The 12,818-nt window shown below is 29.7% G+C and overlaps 1 protein-coding gene across 3 annotated transcripts in view; it reads right to left on the reverse strand.

Moving 5' to 3' along the window:
* Nucleotides 1-12,818, reverse strand: part of LOC147079196 (uncharacterized) — a 454,759-nt gene that overhangs the window by 354,822 nt on the left and 87,119 nt on the right. The window contains exon 1 of one of the 3 annotated variants that reach the window (XM_085954520.1): nucleotides 70-172. The exons of 1 other annotated variant lie outside the window; for it this stretch is intronic. The gene's annotated coding sequence lies outside the window, so the exon portion shown is untranslated. Of the gene's footprint in view, nucleotides 1-69; nucleotides 173-12,818 lie in introns of those variants that run through there. One more of the 3 variants, XM_085954528.1, reaches the window with a different exon arrangement.

The following is a 12,818-nucleotide window of genomic DNA, read 5'->3' on the forward strand; positions in this document are numbered from 1 at the left end:
CTGTTAATATATGCGGGGAAAGTGAGTCAAAATGGACATTTGGTGAGTGTATTATTTGTTTCCCCTTACTTTTCAAATTTTCCGCACTATCAAATGACTATCGTTATCGTATAAGCGCGAAGGAAAAACAGTAAGTTTTCACGGCGTCGCGATGCGGACTGGCATCGCGCAGTTTTCCCGGCAAAGTGGTGGGGGCGTGTCTCCATCGGCGTCGAGTATTTACGTTTACCACGTGAATCCAATGAACAACGCTCATCGCCGTGGAATATTATCATTATTAAGTTAACGTACTTACTTACTAGTAATTATATTTATATGCACAAAACCACGATGCATTACCATTACATGTAATTATCATTAAAATACCAATTTTGTCAATTAAACACTTAGAGATAAATCTATTTCAGTTATGCTTTATACAAAGAAATACAACAAACCGTAACTAAATTAACTATATAATAATATGATGTTGTGCACAATATATTATTTAGATGTAGATATTCATCTTTTTATATTTATTTGTTATATGTGCAGAAATAATTAAATAATTACTGGCATATTATGTCATGAACCTGTCGTTGATGGTGGTCCGTAAATAACGTCACACAATTTCCAGTATTTTTGACAACCTTTCTCCCCGTCGTCTCAATATTCCCGAAAATAGTTAATACTTTGTTAGGTGATACGTAGCAATAAATCATCACATTATATCAGACCTATCCTCCTTATATTTTGACGTCATATACGGACGACCCTTAAATACTTATATAAGTAATTAATTATTGTGGTGTTTACACGAATACCATTATAATTATGAGGGGTAACCCTGAGTTAACTTCGCAACTATAAAATTAAGAAATGAATTTTGTTTATCATGATTAACAAGATTTTTGCATGATTTTGTAAATTTCATTTCTTAAATTAATACCGTAAAGACGGTTAAGCTATTTTCAACTAAAATTAAACATAAATTATAATACATCGTTAATTGTATAGACATTTACATTGCTTAGATACAACTCAGTTATAATCGTTTAAAGTATTCTAGTTCTTGGTGTTGACAGCTATTCCGATTCACATGACCATTAGGTGCAAAACATTGATTTATATTTAAAAATAATTATTTTCTTAATTTCTAAATTAAGTTCTCGGTTTAAAGATACAGCAGTAAAAAATAAATATTAAATCAATAATTAAATACTTCAGTTGCATGTTGATAACAAATTTCGATGTGATTAATGATTGCAGCGATAGCGTCATTGGTAAAAGCACGCCAATCGGAAAAAGGAAAATGCATAAGCAATATGTATATAGTTTTCAATTATTTATGTACACATACAACACAACGAATTATACGTTGTTTTGAGAAATGCAATCGTTTCATTTCTTGGTTGGCAGAATTTGAGTGACTGAGTTAATAATTAATAAATATTAAATAATATCTACAATATTGACACAAATACTTATTTAGAGCAAGTAAAAAATTCTCAAATGTATAATACTGAAATAAACATAACGATATTTCAACCTGTATTTGATCGAACTCACTTAACCTGTTTTGATAATGTCATTATTATTTAATAATATTATCTGTAGCTGAGCAATTTCAACAATTCACTGAACAAAAGAGTAGCAATAACAGCAATGATAAAACCAGTATTGCAATGACTATCAAAAATATTTTGATAGTAGGTAGAAAACTATTTGTGTATAATATGCCGTTACATAACGAAAACAATATTATATAACATTTCCCAACTAAGTACATATTATATGAGACAATACTACGTTTTACGGTATGGGGGTTGAATTAATGTTTTTTCAATTCTACGATCACGAGATTGGAGAAAACAAATGCAAAAAAAAAACTAAAAGTTTGCACATTATCGATTAAAATACATAATATTTGTATTTTAATCGATAGCTAATTCAGTAGTAACAACAGTAGTAAGAACCACTTTATTGATTTCGGTTCTCTAAGTACCTTTCAGAAACGATCAAATACAGCAATTTTTATCAGTACCTATATATTATACACACTAGAAAAAAATAGAAAAATACGACACCCGACGGATCCTGTATCTGAATCCGTCGGGTGTCGTATGTTTTTTCTAGAAAATGATTTTTTTTAGTTAGTATATGCATGAGATGTTTTCAAATTATGTATATTCCATATATAGAATGTTACATTCTCAAATCTTGTGTCTTATTCGTTGAATAAAAAAATATAGTTTACTTTATTAGTAAAATAGTATTAAACCGTAGATGGATGAAAATTTCAGATATACATCTACGTACTTATATTTTTTATATTTTTAGAACAACTTTAAAACTGATTTTTAATATTACTTTTAGACGTATTTCTAATTATGTATCTACTAATATGTTTACAAAAATAAAATATTCCATTTGCAGCTCTAAATGTGCCAGACGATTTCTTGATACATTATTATAGAGGTAGCCGAGTTTCGAACCAATAGCTTAAATAATCAATACAGGTATCAGTAAATATAAGATGTCTGTATATACGACAAAGTATAATAATAATTGATACAAAATAATATACGAGTGCCTACTGACTTCAAAATAATTAAAAAAAAGATTTTACTGAATGACATGGGCTCTACAATTGATCGCTCAACCCATTGGAATTTTTCATTGGAAGATTTAGATGAAAACATAATAATATATTGTTATTAATATAAGCAATATAGCCAGGTAAATACACAAAAAAGTGATCACGTGACATTCAAATTATAATAAGATTTGTTTTTACAGCTTGATCAGATATCAGACTTATTGTAAATTTTCTTACAAGGATAATGTTTTTTTTTCCATAGATAACGTAAACGATTCTCCGACATATCGGATGAGACGGCGCGAAATAAAGATGTTCGCCGTTGTTTGAATAAGCCAAAATACGATTTCAAAATAAATAAATAATACTTGATAATTGTTTGCACATATTTTCGCGTTCGAAAGGACACCGTGAGTCGCGAGAATGGCCGGTCCGTGGACGAGAGCGCAAAAAACGGTTACGCATGTTTGAGTTTTTATTAAATTTATTTAGCGGATTTCAAGTAGGTAACTGATTCTCTAGAAGAGCTTACTTATTTCGCGTTGGAAATCGTATATTTATTTTATAATAATTAGCAAACAAACGGTTTAATTATACTTAATATAATGCTATCCACGTCAGTCATTCCTAACCAGGTTCCGTGAGCCATATCAGGGGCGCAAAAAGCTTGTGATAAAAATACAACTTTAAACCATACATAATTTGAAAACACCTCAGATATAAACCTACTAAAAAAATCATTTTTTTTAAATACGACCCATGACGGGACCCTGTATTCACTAGATTTGCACCAATGTGCTTTAAACTATGTGCGAATGTAGTGAATACAGGAGCAAGTCTCATCGGGATTCGTATTTTTTTGTTTCGCCTGTTTAATATAGAGAATGGTACATTCTCAGTTAATTATTCGTTGAATAAAAGAGTAGTTGACAACTTAAAATATTAAAAGTGGAATAAGTACCAAGAAATTTTGCGTTTTATTAATTTTTTGTTTTATCAATAATTAAAATAAAAGTATCGAACCCGGTATCGCATGGAAGTAATGGTAAAGTTGGCGATAAGTGATGGCGATGATTATTAATTATACTATAATGATGATAATAATACCCAAACAAACACAAAAATATATGCATCAAAGTATAATACCCCGTTTACACGTGCATGGATTTATTGCTGACAGTACGTATTAACAAGAAAATGCACGTGTAAACAGTTGTTATCGCAATAGTTTAAAATACACACTATTGCTGCAAGTAAATCCATGCACGTGTGCAGACGCTATAAATGTAAGTATTTAGATAGATTTAGGCTCTACAGTCTACCAACACTCTACATCGACGATAGCGAATTTTTTTATGCTTACCAAATATGCTCATCAAAATTAATCAAATACTAGCCATAATGGGCGGATTTTTTAAAAATATAAGACAGGATAATATTTATTGGTGTTTATGTACTTGATTATGTATTGTTGTAAATTTTCAGAAATATGTTTCATCGGTACTCCCTCACCCAATAAAGTTAGTCAGAAATGATTTATGAGAGTAAAATATTTTACTTGTCATTTCCTGTATAAAAAAATATTATATGAAAATTGACTAACCTATGTTCCTCTTTTTCTTACTGGCAATTTATAATGTAGTATAACCACTCACACTTCATCATATTATTTCATACAGTTTTATTCTACTTTATCATTTTAAGTTATTTTCTTCATTCAGAAACCACACTAAACACAATAGTACCACATTTTGTTCTATTTTTAATCTTACAAATCACAATAACAAGCCTAATTAATACAAAAAAGATAATCTTGTCACATAAATCTTACAGACGGATATTTTTATTCAACGTTTCTTGCAACACTGGCACATGTATTTACTCTTTCAAACTATAAAGGAGTATATTTTCATAATTTAACACGTTTTTTGCACAGCGTATACGCAATAAATGAGTTTATAATTTAGTAGTCTTTAGACCATTCTATACGTCACATATCTTCTTGCGAAGCAAAGTCCAATAATTAATGCAAAAAAGATTCCAAAAACTTAATTAGACATAATCAATAATGAATAATGTATTTATGTTTGACAGGTCCAACTTAAAATAAATTATAATAATAGTTGTATGGGAGTTCAACACGATAGGTGGCTATCCGAAAATCACAGTGAAGTATTTCGTAGAAAATGTAACTAGTGTAATGGTGTAAAGTTCAATCAATTGATTATTTAAACTAGTGGTGGCCAAATAGGAGTTACCTATATATTTATATTTGGGCGTATTTAATTTCTATTGAATGCTGCACGGAACAGTTCAGTGTGGATGGCATCGTATCAATTGTGAATGGGATGATTCGGCGCCGCCAATTGAACGACGGGGCAACTGGGCAACGCCACACATTTAAATGAAATGAAAGTCAATAAATTGTAACGACTATTTATCTACTAAGTTATTGTAATACAGTTATCGTTTGACATATTTTTATTACGGATTAAGAATCATTTTCTCGATGGAATTTAAAGATATGTACAATTAAATCATTTTAGTATCTACTTATATAATTTCAATGAGTTTAAACAAAAATCATATTCTTTTAGCGTTTTCTCGGCTTAATATAATACAGTTTAGACGTGCATAATAAAATACGTAAAGAGGTACCTATACTTATACAAACAGTATAATGTCTGTAATTTAATTTTTTCTGTGGTTGATTGGTAAACATGTAAAGTAGGTACATACCTACCTATAATTATTTTTCAATATTAAGTACATATTCAAATAACCGATACACGAGTTGGATGAAAATATGTTCTGGGTATTTCGGGGGAAAATCGTTAAAATTATAGTGAATTTTCGTGGTCATACTGCGAGAGAGGAGGTATCTTGTCCTTTAGGCTTGATCAAAGTTATAACATAAAGTTAAACTCCTAATTTAGAAAACTGTTGAACGCCATTTAGAGCCAGGCTGTTGGGCTTTCTGATAACGTTTAATGGCGCTTCTCGTTCGTTACATTAGAGTTTACGCCAGAAAATGTTTCGTGATAAGGCAGGGTGTGGAGATAAAGCATGTTTTGTAAGAATTTCGACATATATTTTTGGGTCTACGAAATGGCATGCATGGATAACTTAAACCATATAAGAAACGCATACAAAAATCTAGGAATACGTACCTATCAAATGTTGTTATACGGTCGGACTGGTCTAAGTTATATTAATTAATTCTAATTTTCCAAAATATTTTTACCATGGTGCTACTGTTATCATCTTTCACCTTTGTAATATTTGAAGGTTTTAAAAAACTAGTAGAATTCTCTTATGTAATTTGAAAATACTTTTCTTTTATTGTATCAAATAGCTAAAGTGAATTAGTCCGCATAATTCTTATCTCGTAGAACCTAGAAAACTAGTTACTGAAAATATTCTTAGCGAACGCTGAAATCAAATTGCATTGGAAAATTATCTAGTTAGCGAATTATAGCGAAACAAGAATTGTGTAGATTATATTATATTAAAAGCTGGGTTATCAAAAAAGTTGACTTGTTTATGTTATCATAATATAATATTGTTAAATGATTTAAGAGCATTTTTTTTAAATCGTTGTTTATTTCTATTAGGTAAAAAATATAAACACACATAATATGAAGAGTAGGTACTTAGCGATTTCTAAATATTTTTTGTGATATCGAGTTACCACACATATGAAAAATTATCGGAAAAAAATATAAAACTATATTCCATATCTCAAAATAAAATAATTCGACTATAAATTTAATTTTTTATACTAAGCACTTATGATGATTCTAAGACTTTATATTTGACGCGTCTATTGGCTTTAAATTATTATTCTTTACCCTTTCTATGCACATATAAAGATGGCGGCTATTTAGGTATAGCAACAATAATGTTTGTCTATTTGTTTAAACGTTTTATTATAACTTGCTTCGAGTAAGTTATAAAACATCTTTCGATTAAAATATATTACTTTAGTAATTGGTATATCTGTATATGGAGATAAATAGTAAATCATGGCAATTAAATAGTTGTGCTAGTAATAATGATATTTTAAATGATACATTGACCACTTACTCATAAGAGTCATAAAGTTAATATAAATTAAATTATTTATCATCAATTATGTAAATAAGTATGTACCTACATCAGAGCAGTGCATACTATAGATTTCTTAGTATAGGTACCTACTTAATGTAATAATAATTGTTACAAGAATAGGTTGAGAATCGTGACTTGGGAATCCAATCCCGAGCCAAAATTTTGATCCCGGGATTTCGGGAATTCAATTAGACGATCCCGGGATCCCGGGACTGGTCCTGGGATTGGAATTTTTTTCAATAGTTACCTAATATAAAAATTGTATATATACAAATAACATTGATATAATCGGTCAAAAATAAATATAGTATAATTTATACTATTTAAGACAATAATTGTTAATATTTTGTACGTTCAACCTCGGAAATAGATGGTTTAATGGAGTAAATAATATAGTAATATTAATAATAATGTCAAAGTAAAACAGTTTAATTGATTTATGAAAAGATAACAAATATAAACACAGTTTAAATTGAAATAAAAAATAACATATTGTGTTGACAATAAATACAATATAAAAAGTTAAAGATTTAAGTAGGTAATTAAAACATTATTCTGAATAACATGCCCGAAGTCATCTTCAGAATAACATATTCTGGTAGTGCGCAATGGTTTATTAGTTTACTTTCTATAAAAAGAAGACAGCTTAGGTGTAAATAGTTGAAACGTCTAACTAAATATTTCTTGATTTATTTATTCTATTTCTAAAATTCACTTCACCGATGTTACCTACATCGTACATATTATGTGGAATTTTTAATTTATGTTAAACTACATATTTACAAATCTAAACGATTTTCATTTATAAACTATCGTGGAATCAATATTGTGTTTAGCGTGTACATTTAGGTATTATATGAGATTGCTATTTCTGATAGCAAAGACTTAATGAATGGGTTAGCGAGATTTAAAATAGTAAAGAAAATAATCATGGTTTATGGCCTTTCCGCTTCATAAATCTAATTAGTCAGCCATATATGAAACTGCCGTAAAACGTATGAGATCGTGGTGGAATCACTTTGTTAAAAGTGCGTAGCATTGTTTTTTTCTAAGCATTCTCATTTTTATTAATTTATGTGACAAAATAAAATGAATTAGCAACCCATGGGTAATAAATCAAACTTCATTCAAACTCAGTTTATTTCTAATGTATTTAATTAAATTTAATCTAAGTATTTTCATTTTCATTTTATTTTCCATAAAAATTGATAAAAAAATCAATCCCGAAAGTTTCGGGATTATGTTTACCAATCCCGGGATTCATAGGTATCAAAAATAGTTTACGAATCCCGGGATTGGAATCCCTAGTCGTGAAAGCATGTTTGATAAATTATTACATCGATATTTTTAGATAGGTAGATACTCATAACTTCGATTTATTGAATCCTTATCAGAACTAACCTACTATTTCGTATCGTAAACAATACAATGAAAGTCAATAGCGCAATGTATTGATAAATAAAAATATATATTTTACGACAGCGTATTTTGAAGTTATGTCATATGTATTTCAATCTATATATAGGTAGAATACGATATAGGTAGTTAAAGAATGGACATAGTGTTGGGCTTATTCGAGCGAGTTTACGTTTTCATGTTATTGAGTTTAGGTAAAACAAATGGAACATTTCACACAGCGATGCTTGAAAAACACAACGTTGTCATTTAGAATTCGAGTAACCTGTAAACCTCAACTGCTCGGTACTATCCGGTAGCCAGTCGCCCTATCAAATACAGCGGGCGATTTCACACTGGAGATACTTGTATGAGATGCTATCGTTTCGTTGGACTCGCTAAGCCAGTTCCTGACCTCATATGTTGACTTCGCAGCCAAGCTACACAGATTTCATTTAATAGAACAAGAGCGTGAATACACATGACCAACAAAATGCTGAACACGCATTTTAGGACTGCCTGAATAAATGGAGCTGTTTGACAAGATTCGTCCATACATGAAACCAAATAGCCACATCGATTAGATATCCCAATGCCAACTTTGGGGCATTTAAAAAGTTTTCTGGGTCATATAGAAGATGGAGTAATTTTGAATCTTCATTAGACCCATCACTTTCAACTCCTGACTCATCTGCTTCGGCAGAGTTTCAATACACGGGTACAGAGGATATTTAATTTTATTAAATATCATTGACGGCATGTAAAGCTTGTCAATATTCTTTTTTCTGCATACCTACTCACAACAGTTCCGTGCGGCTTTGTCTCGGATCTCGGAAGAATGAAATGTACAAATAAACTCTTTTAATTCAGACACGTTTACAGCATAATGTAATGTGGCAATGCACAAATTTAATTACGACTGCACATACATTTTACATGGTGGGCGGAGATGGGGTCACTGAAATCATTCTTGAACTCACAGTTTGTCTACCGCTTTTGACAACGACAAATTTATCCGTTTGGTGAACAATTTGGGTGGACCTTGTAACAAGAGTTTATCTGAATAAAAACTGAATATTTTTGGATTCATTTATTAAATTAATTAATGTAATATACATAATAAAAAAAATGAAAAAAAATATTTTGGTGAAATAATATTCTCAAGTTAACAAAAGTTTTTTTTTGTGAAATACTATGTCATATCCTACTTCATAATTTCGATTAAAATAATTTTCGATTCAATAATTATTATTGAATCGTGAAAATTGTTCATTAGATTTTTAAATCACCTACGTCGCTTATGGATACGTTTCGTATACGTATATCCAATTATATATAATATGTAAAGTCGCTCTTAGTATGAGATTCAAAAACTGCTATAAACACCTCAATACGCCCTCAGTACCTATACATGCATATAATACGTCAACGTATTTGCATAAATATTCATTCTTTGAATATGAATACATTATAAATACGACTACATATATACGAATTGTTTTAATTCACAGAAATTACTTCTAATCGGTTCTAAGAGTAATTATAAAATATCATACATCACCAGTATTTGTTTAAGAATAGTTCTGTGTCATGTGTGGATGCTATAATTTTCATATACCTACATTAGATTATTTTAAGGAAGTAATTATGTTCATGTATGGCAGACGTTTATATCGAATAATTCCTGCACACTGTCAACAAATTAGTATCATTGTACTCATTAAATGTATGGCCTATTATTAAAAACGTGGCTTGCGTATTAAAATAATTGACAACAGCATTCATTAACTTGTCTGATATTTTTTTATTGTGATATGAAACTGTGTAAAAATTCCTTGTCTTACATATTTTTGCTTATGCAAATAAACTAGGTGGGTATCTAGTATATATCTACTATGCTTATATGTTTTTATCCAGTGATATCTATAGTAAAGGCAATTGCCCCATGAATCTGAAGTTCAACAGTTCAACGGGGCGTGTGCGGGGCGCTACTATTATCAAAAGATACATTTAACCCTCGCTTGAGGTATTCATTATTTTATGTTATCAGAAACCATGTGACTTTTTTCACGAAAATACATAAAAAATGGAATTTAAATGTTTTTCTGCGATATATGTAATCTTATGTATGTTAAAGTGGTGATGCGTTTTGCTATTATTTGATACGTTTATTTATATGAATAAACATAGATGTTAAAATACTGTTAAAATTAAAAATTAATTTTCAATTTATCATTTTTGACAACTTTATATATTACATGCTCTCGAAGTAGTGATTGTCCGAAAAAATTTGGGAAACTCTGTTTTAGTTCAATGTTCTCGTAAATATAATAAGTCATTGTAGTGGCAGGTGTGGGTGATTATTTTGACTTGAAAGTGAAGTTCAATAAATAAAATACATTTGTATGTATGTTGAAGTTGGGATCGAGAATTCATGCCCCAATTTTCTTATAAAAAAATAATTACTTAATATAGTGAAGTCTTATTTCTTAAGATAATTTTTAATAAAATTTCGAGAATATTGTTCCTCGAGAAAATTTCCCTACAATATGAATTGAACAATTGTAACAGACTACCAGGTCACATTCATAAGTACAACGTGTATAAATGTGTGCACGAGGTCATCTAAAACAGCGGTGTCCAACTTCTTTTAGGTCGCGGGCCATTTTTTCTTTTTCGGGGCCAAAGAGGATATGTAAATGAAAAGTCAGTTAATGTCAATTCAAAAGTTATTTTTTTATAAAAAAAAAATCTAAAATAACACATAGGTACTAACTAGAAATAATAAAAACAATAATATTATTAAGTTAAGAATTTTTTTTGTAAAAACTTTTATTCATCATAAATTAATTACGTTTACAAAACAAAGATTATACGTATACGTACTTATAAGTTATTTAATGAGAGCATTATGACCTTAGTTGTTGAGCATCAATTTCTTTTATGTCAATATCAACAGTTGTCGTGGCAAGTCTAATTATATTTTCAACGGTGGAGTCCTTCAAGCTGTTTCTATATTTTGATTTTATGTATTTCATGTCAGAGAAGGCACGCTCGCAGATATATGTACTTCCGAACAAAGAAATGATTTTTGGGTATTGTTCTATAACCAAAAGTTAAAACACTTCTATTCCAGTTGCTCCACTAGATACAATAAATGAGTCAGCCCGAAGGTCGCATAATTCCAATTGATATTTAGGATCAATTTTTAATATTAAGTATTATAATGAAATGTTTTCATATTTTAATGTATGATGGGTAATTCTCTCCCCAATGTTTGATGAAAAATTTTCTGTACAGCTCGCGGTCCGCCAGTTGGACAGCGCTGATCTAAAACATCCGTTGATTCTTTTGTAATATATTATGTTAAGCATAATAAAATATTACATAAAACAAAGAAAATCTTTTAGAAATATTTTTTTCCAATCTAACACTTTGAAAAAACTAACAATATCTGCCAAACAACTTACTAATACAAAGGAATCCACCAAAGATAAAATACAAATTGTAATATAGTGATTTTGTAATAAAATATACATACAGATTTCAGGTATAATATTGTCAATGATTATAAATATTCATGAGAAAGCATCCTGTAGTAGAAGGAGGGGAGACGAAGACGTTTTTTATAAAACACAATGATCTGGAAAGCCTTAAATCCACTTTGATAATACAAGAATTAATGCAACCTATAACGTTTAAATGATGTGATGTTCTTTTTATCAACACGATATATAGTGAACATGTAACATTGGAATTGTCTGATACAATTGCTTCCGTTTTCCTGTATAATTTTATCAATCACCATCCATCATACAAACATAATATATTTATTATACACGATATATCCAGTACATTATATTGTCATAAAATTTGAGATAGGTACCCTATAATAATAATAATATGTAATTTGCATAGGTAAATCATGTATATGAATATTAAAATTATTATGATTCATCGTTCGGTCGCGAATTGTGATACCTACATGACGTATGCGCTCAGTAACCAAGGTTCTAGCTAAGTATGTAGGTACTGTCTGTCAATATTTATGAATTGATAGAACGCAGAAACACCGGTTTGGCCAGGTAGGGATTTCCTAAGAATTAACAAAATATTTGAAGGGTTCCTCCAAACAAATAACTGTAAAAATCACTGTAATATCGTTTAATTAAATCATACATTATTCAACGTTTACATATTGTCAAGCTACGTTTTTGGAAAACCGAAATAATTATCGTTAAATCTTTTTCTTTTTACGTGCTTATTTACTTGGATTCTAAATGTATAACCATATGACATTTTTGAATGACAAAACTTGAAATATGAAATTTTTGATTTATTCACCATAGAAAATTAAATGCAATAATAATTATATTATTATCATAACAGTAAGCCAACACTCGAGACTAATACAACAAGCAACAAAAACTGCTCATCTATAACGATGACGTTTTAAAGGTGGGTTATCATTTCAAATTTCTGACAAAGAAGAGTAAAGGATTAGCTTTGTTCAAATTTGTACTAAGGTTGGCTTATTGACAAATAATGTTTATTTAACTATCTTAATTTCAACTAAACTAAGAATTGCGATATCAAAGATTACCTTTCTCAAAATGAGACGCCTTTTTAGCAATCGAGACCTCAATCTTAAATCAACATAACTCCTATAGCTAACTAAAACCAACGTTCCTTTAAAGTGTTTGTGTGCGGCATATAAATGCATTTGAGTAATATC

The sequence above is a fragment of the Rhyacophila brunnea genome, unplaced genomic scaffold (genome assembly GCF_057557595.1).
Source record: "Rhyacophila brunnea isolate RB1 unplaced genomic scaffold, BYU_Rbru_1.0 scaffold_10, whole genome shotgun sequence".
NCBI classification, from domain to species: domain Eukaryota; kingdom Metazoa; phylum Arthropoda; class Insecta; order Trichoptera; family Rhyacophilidae; genus Rhyacophila; species Rhyacophila brunnea.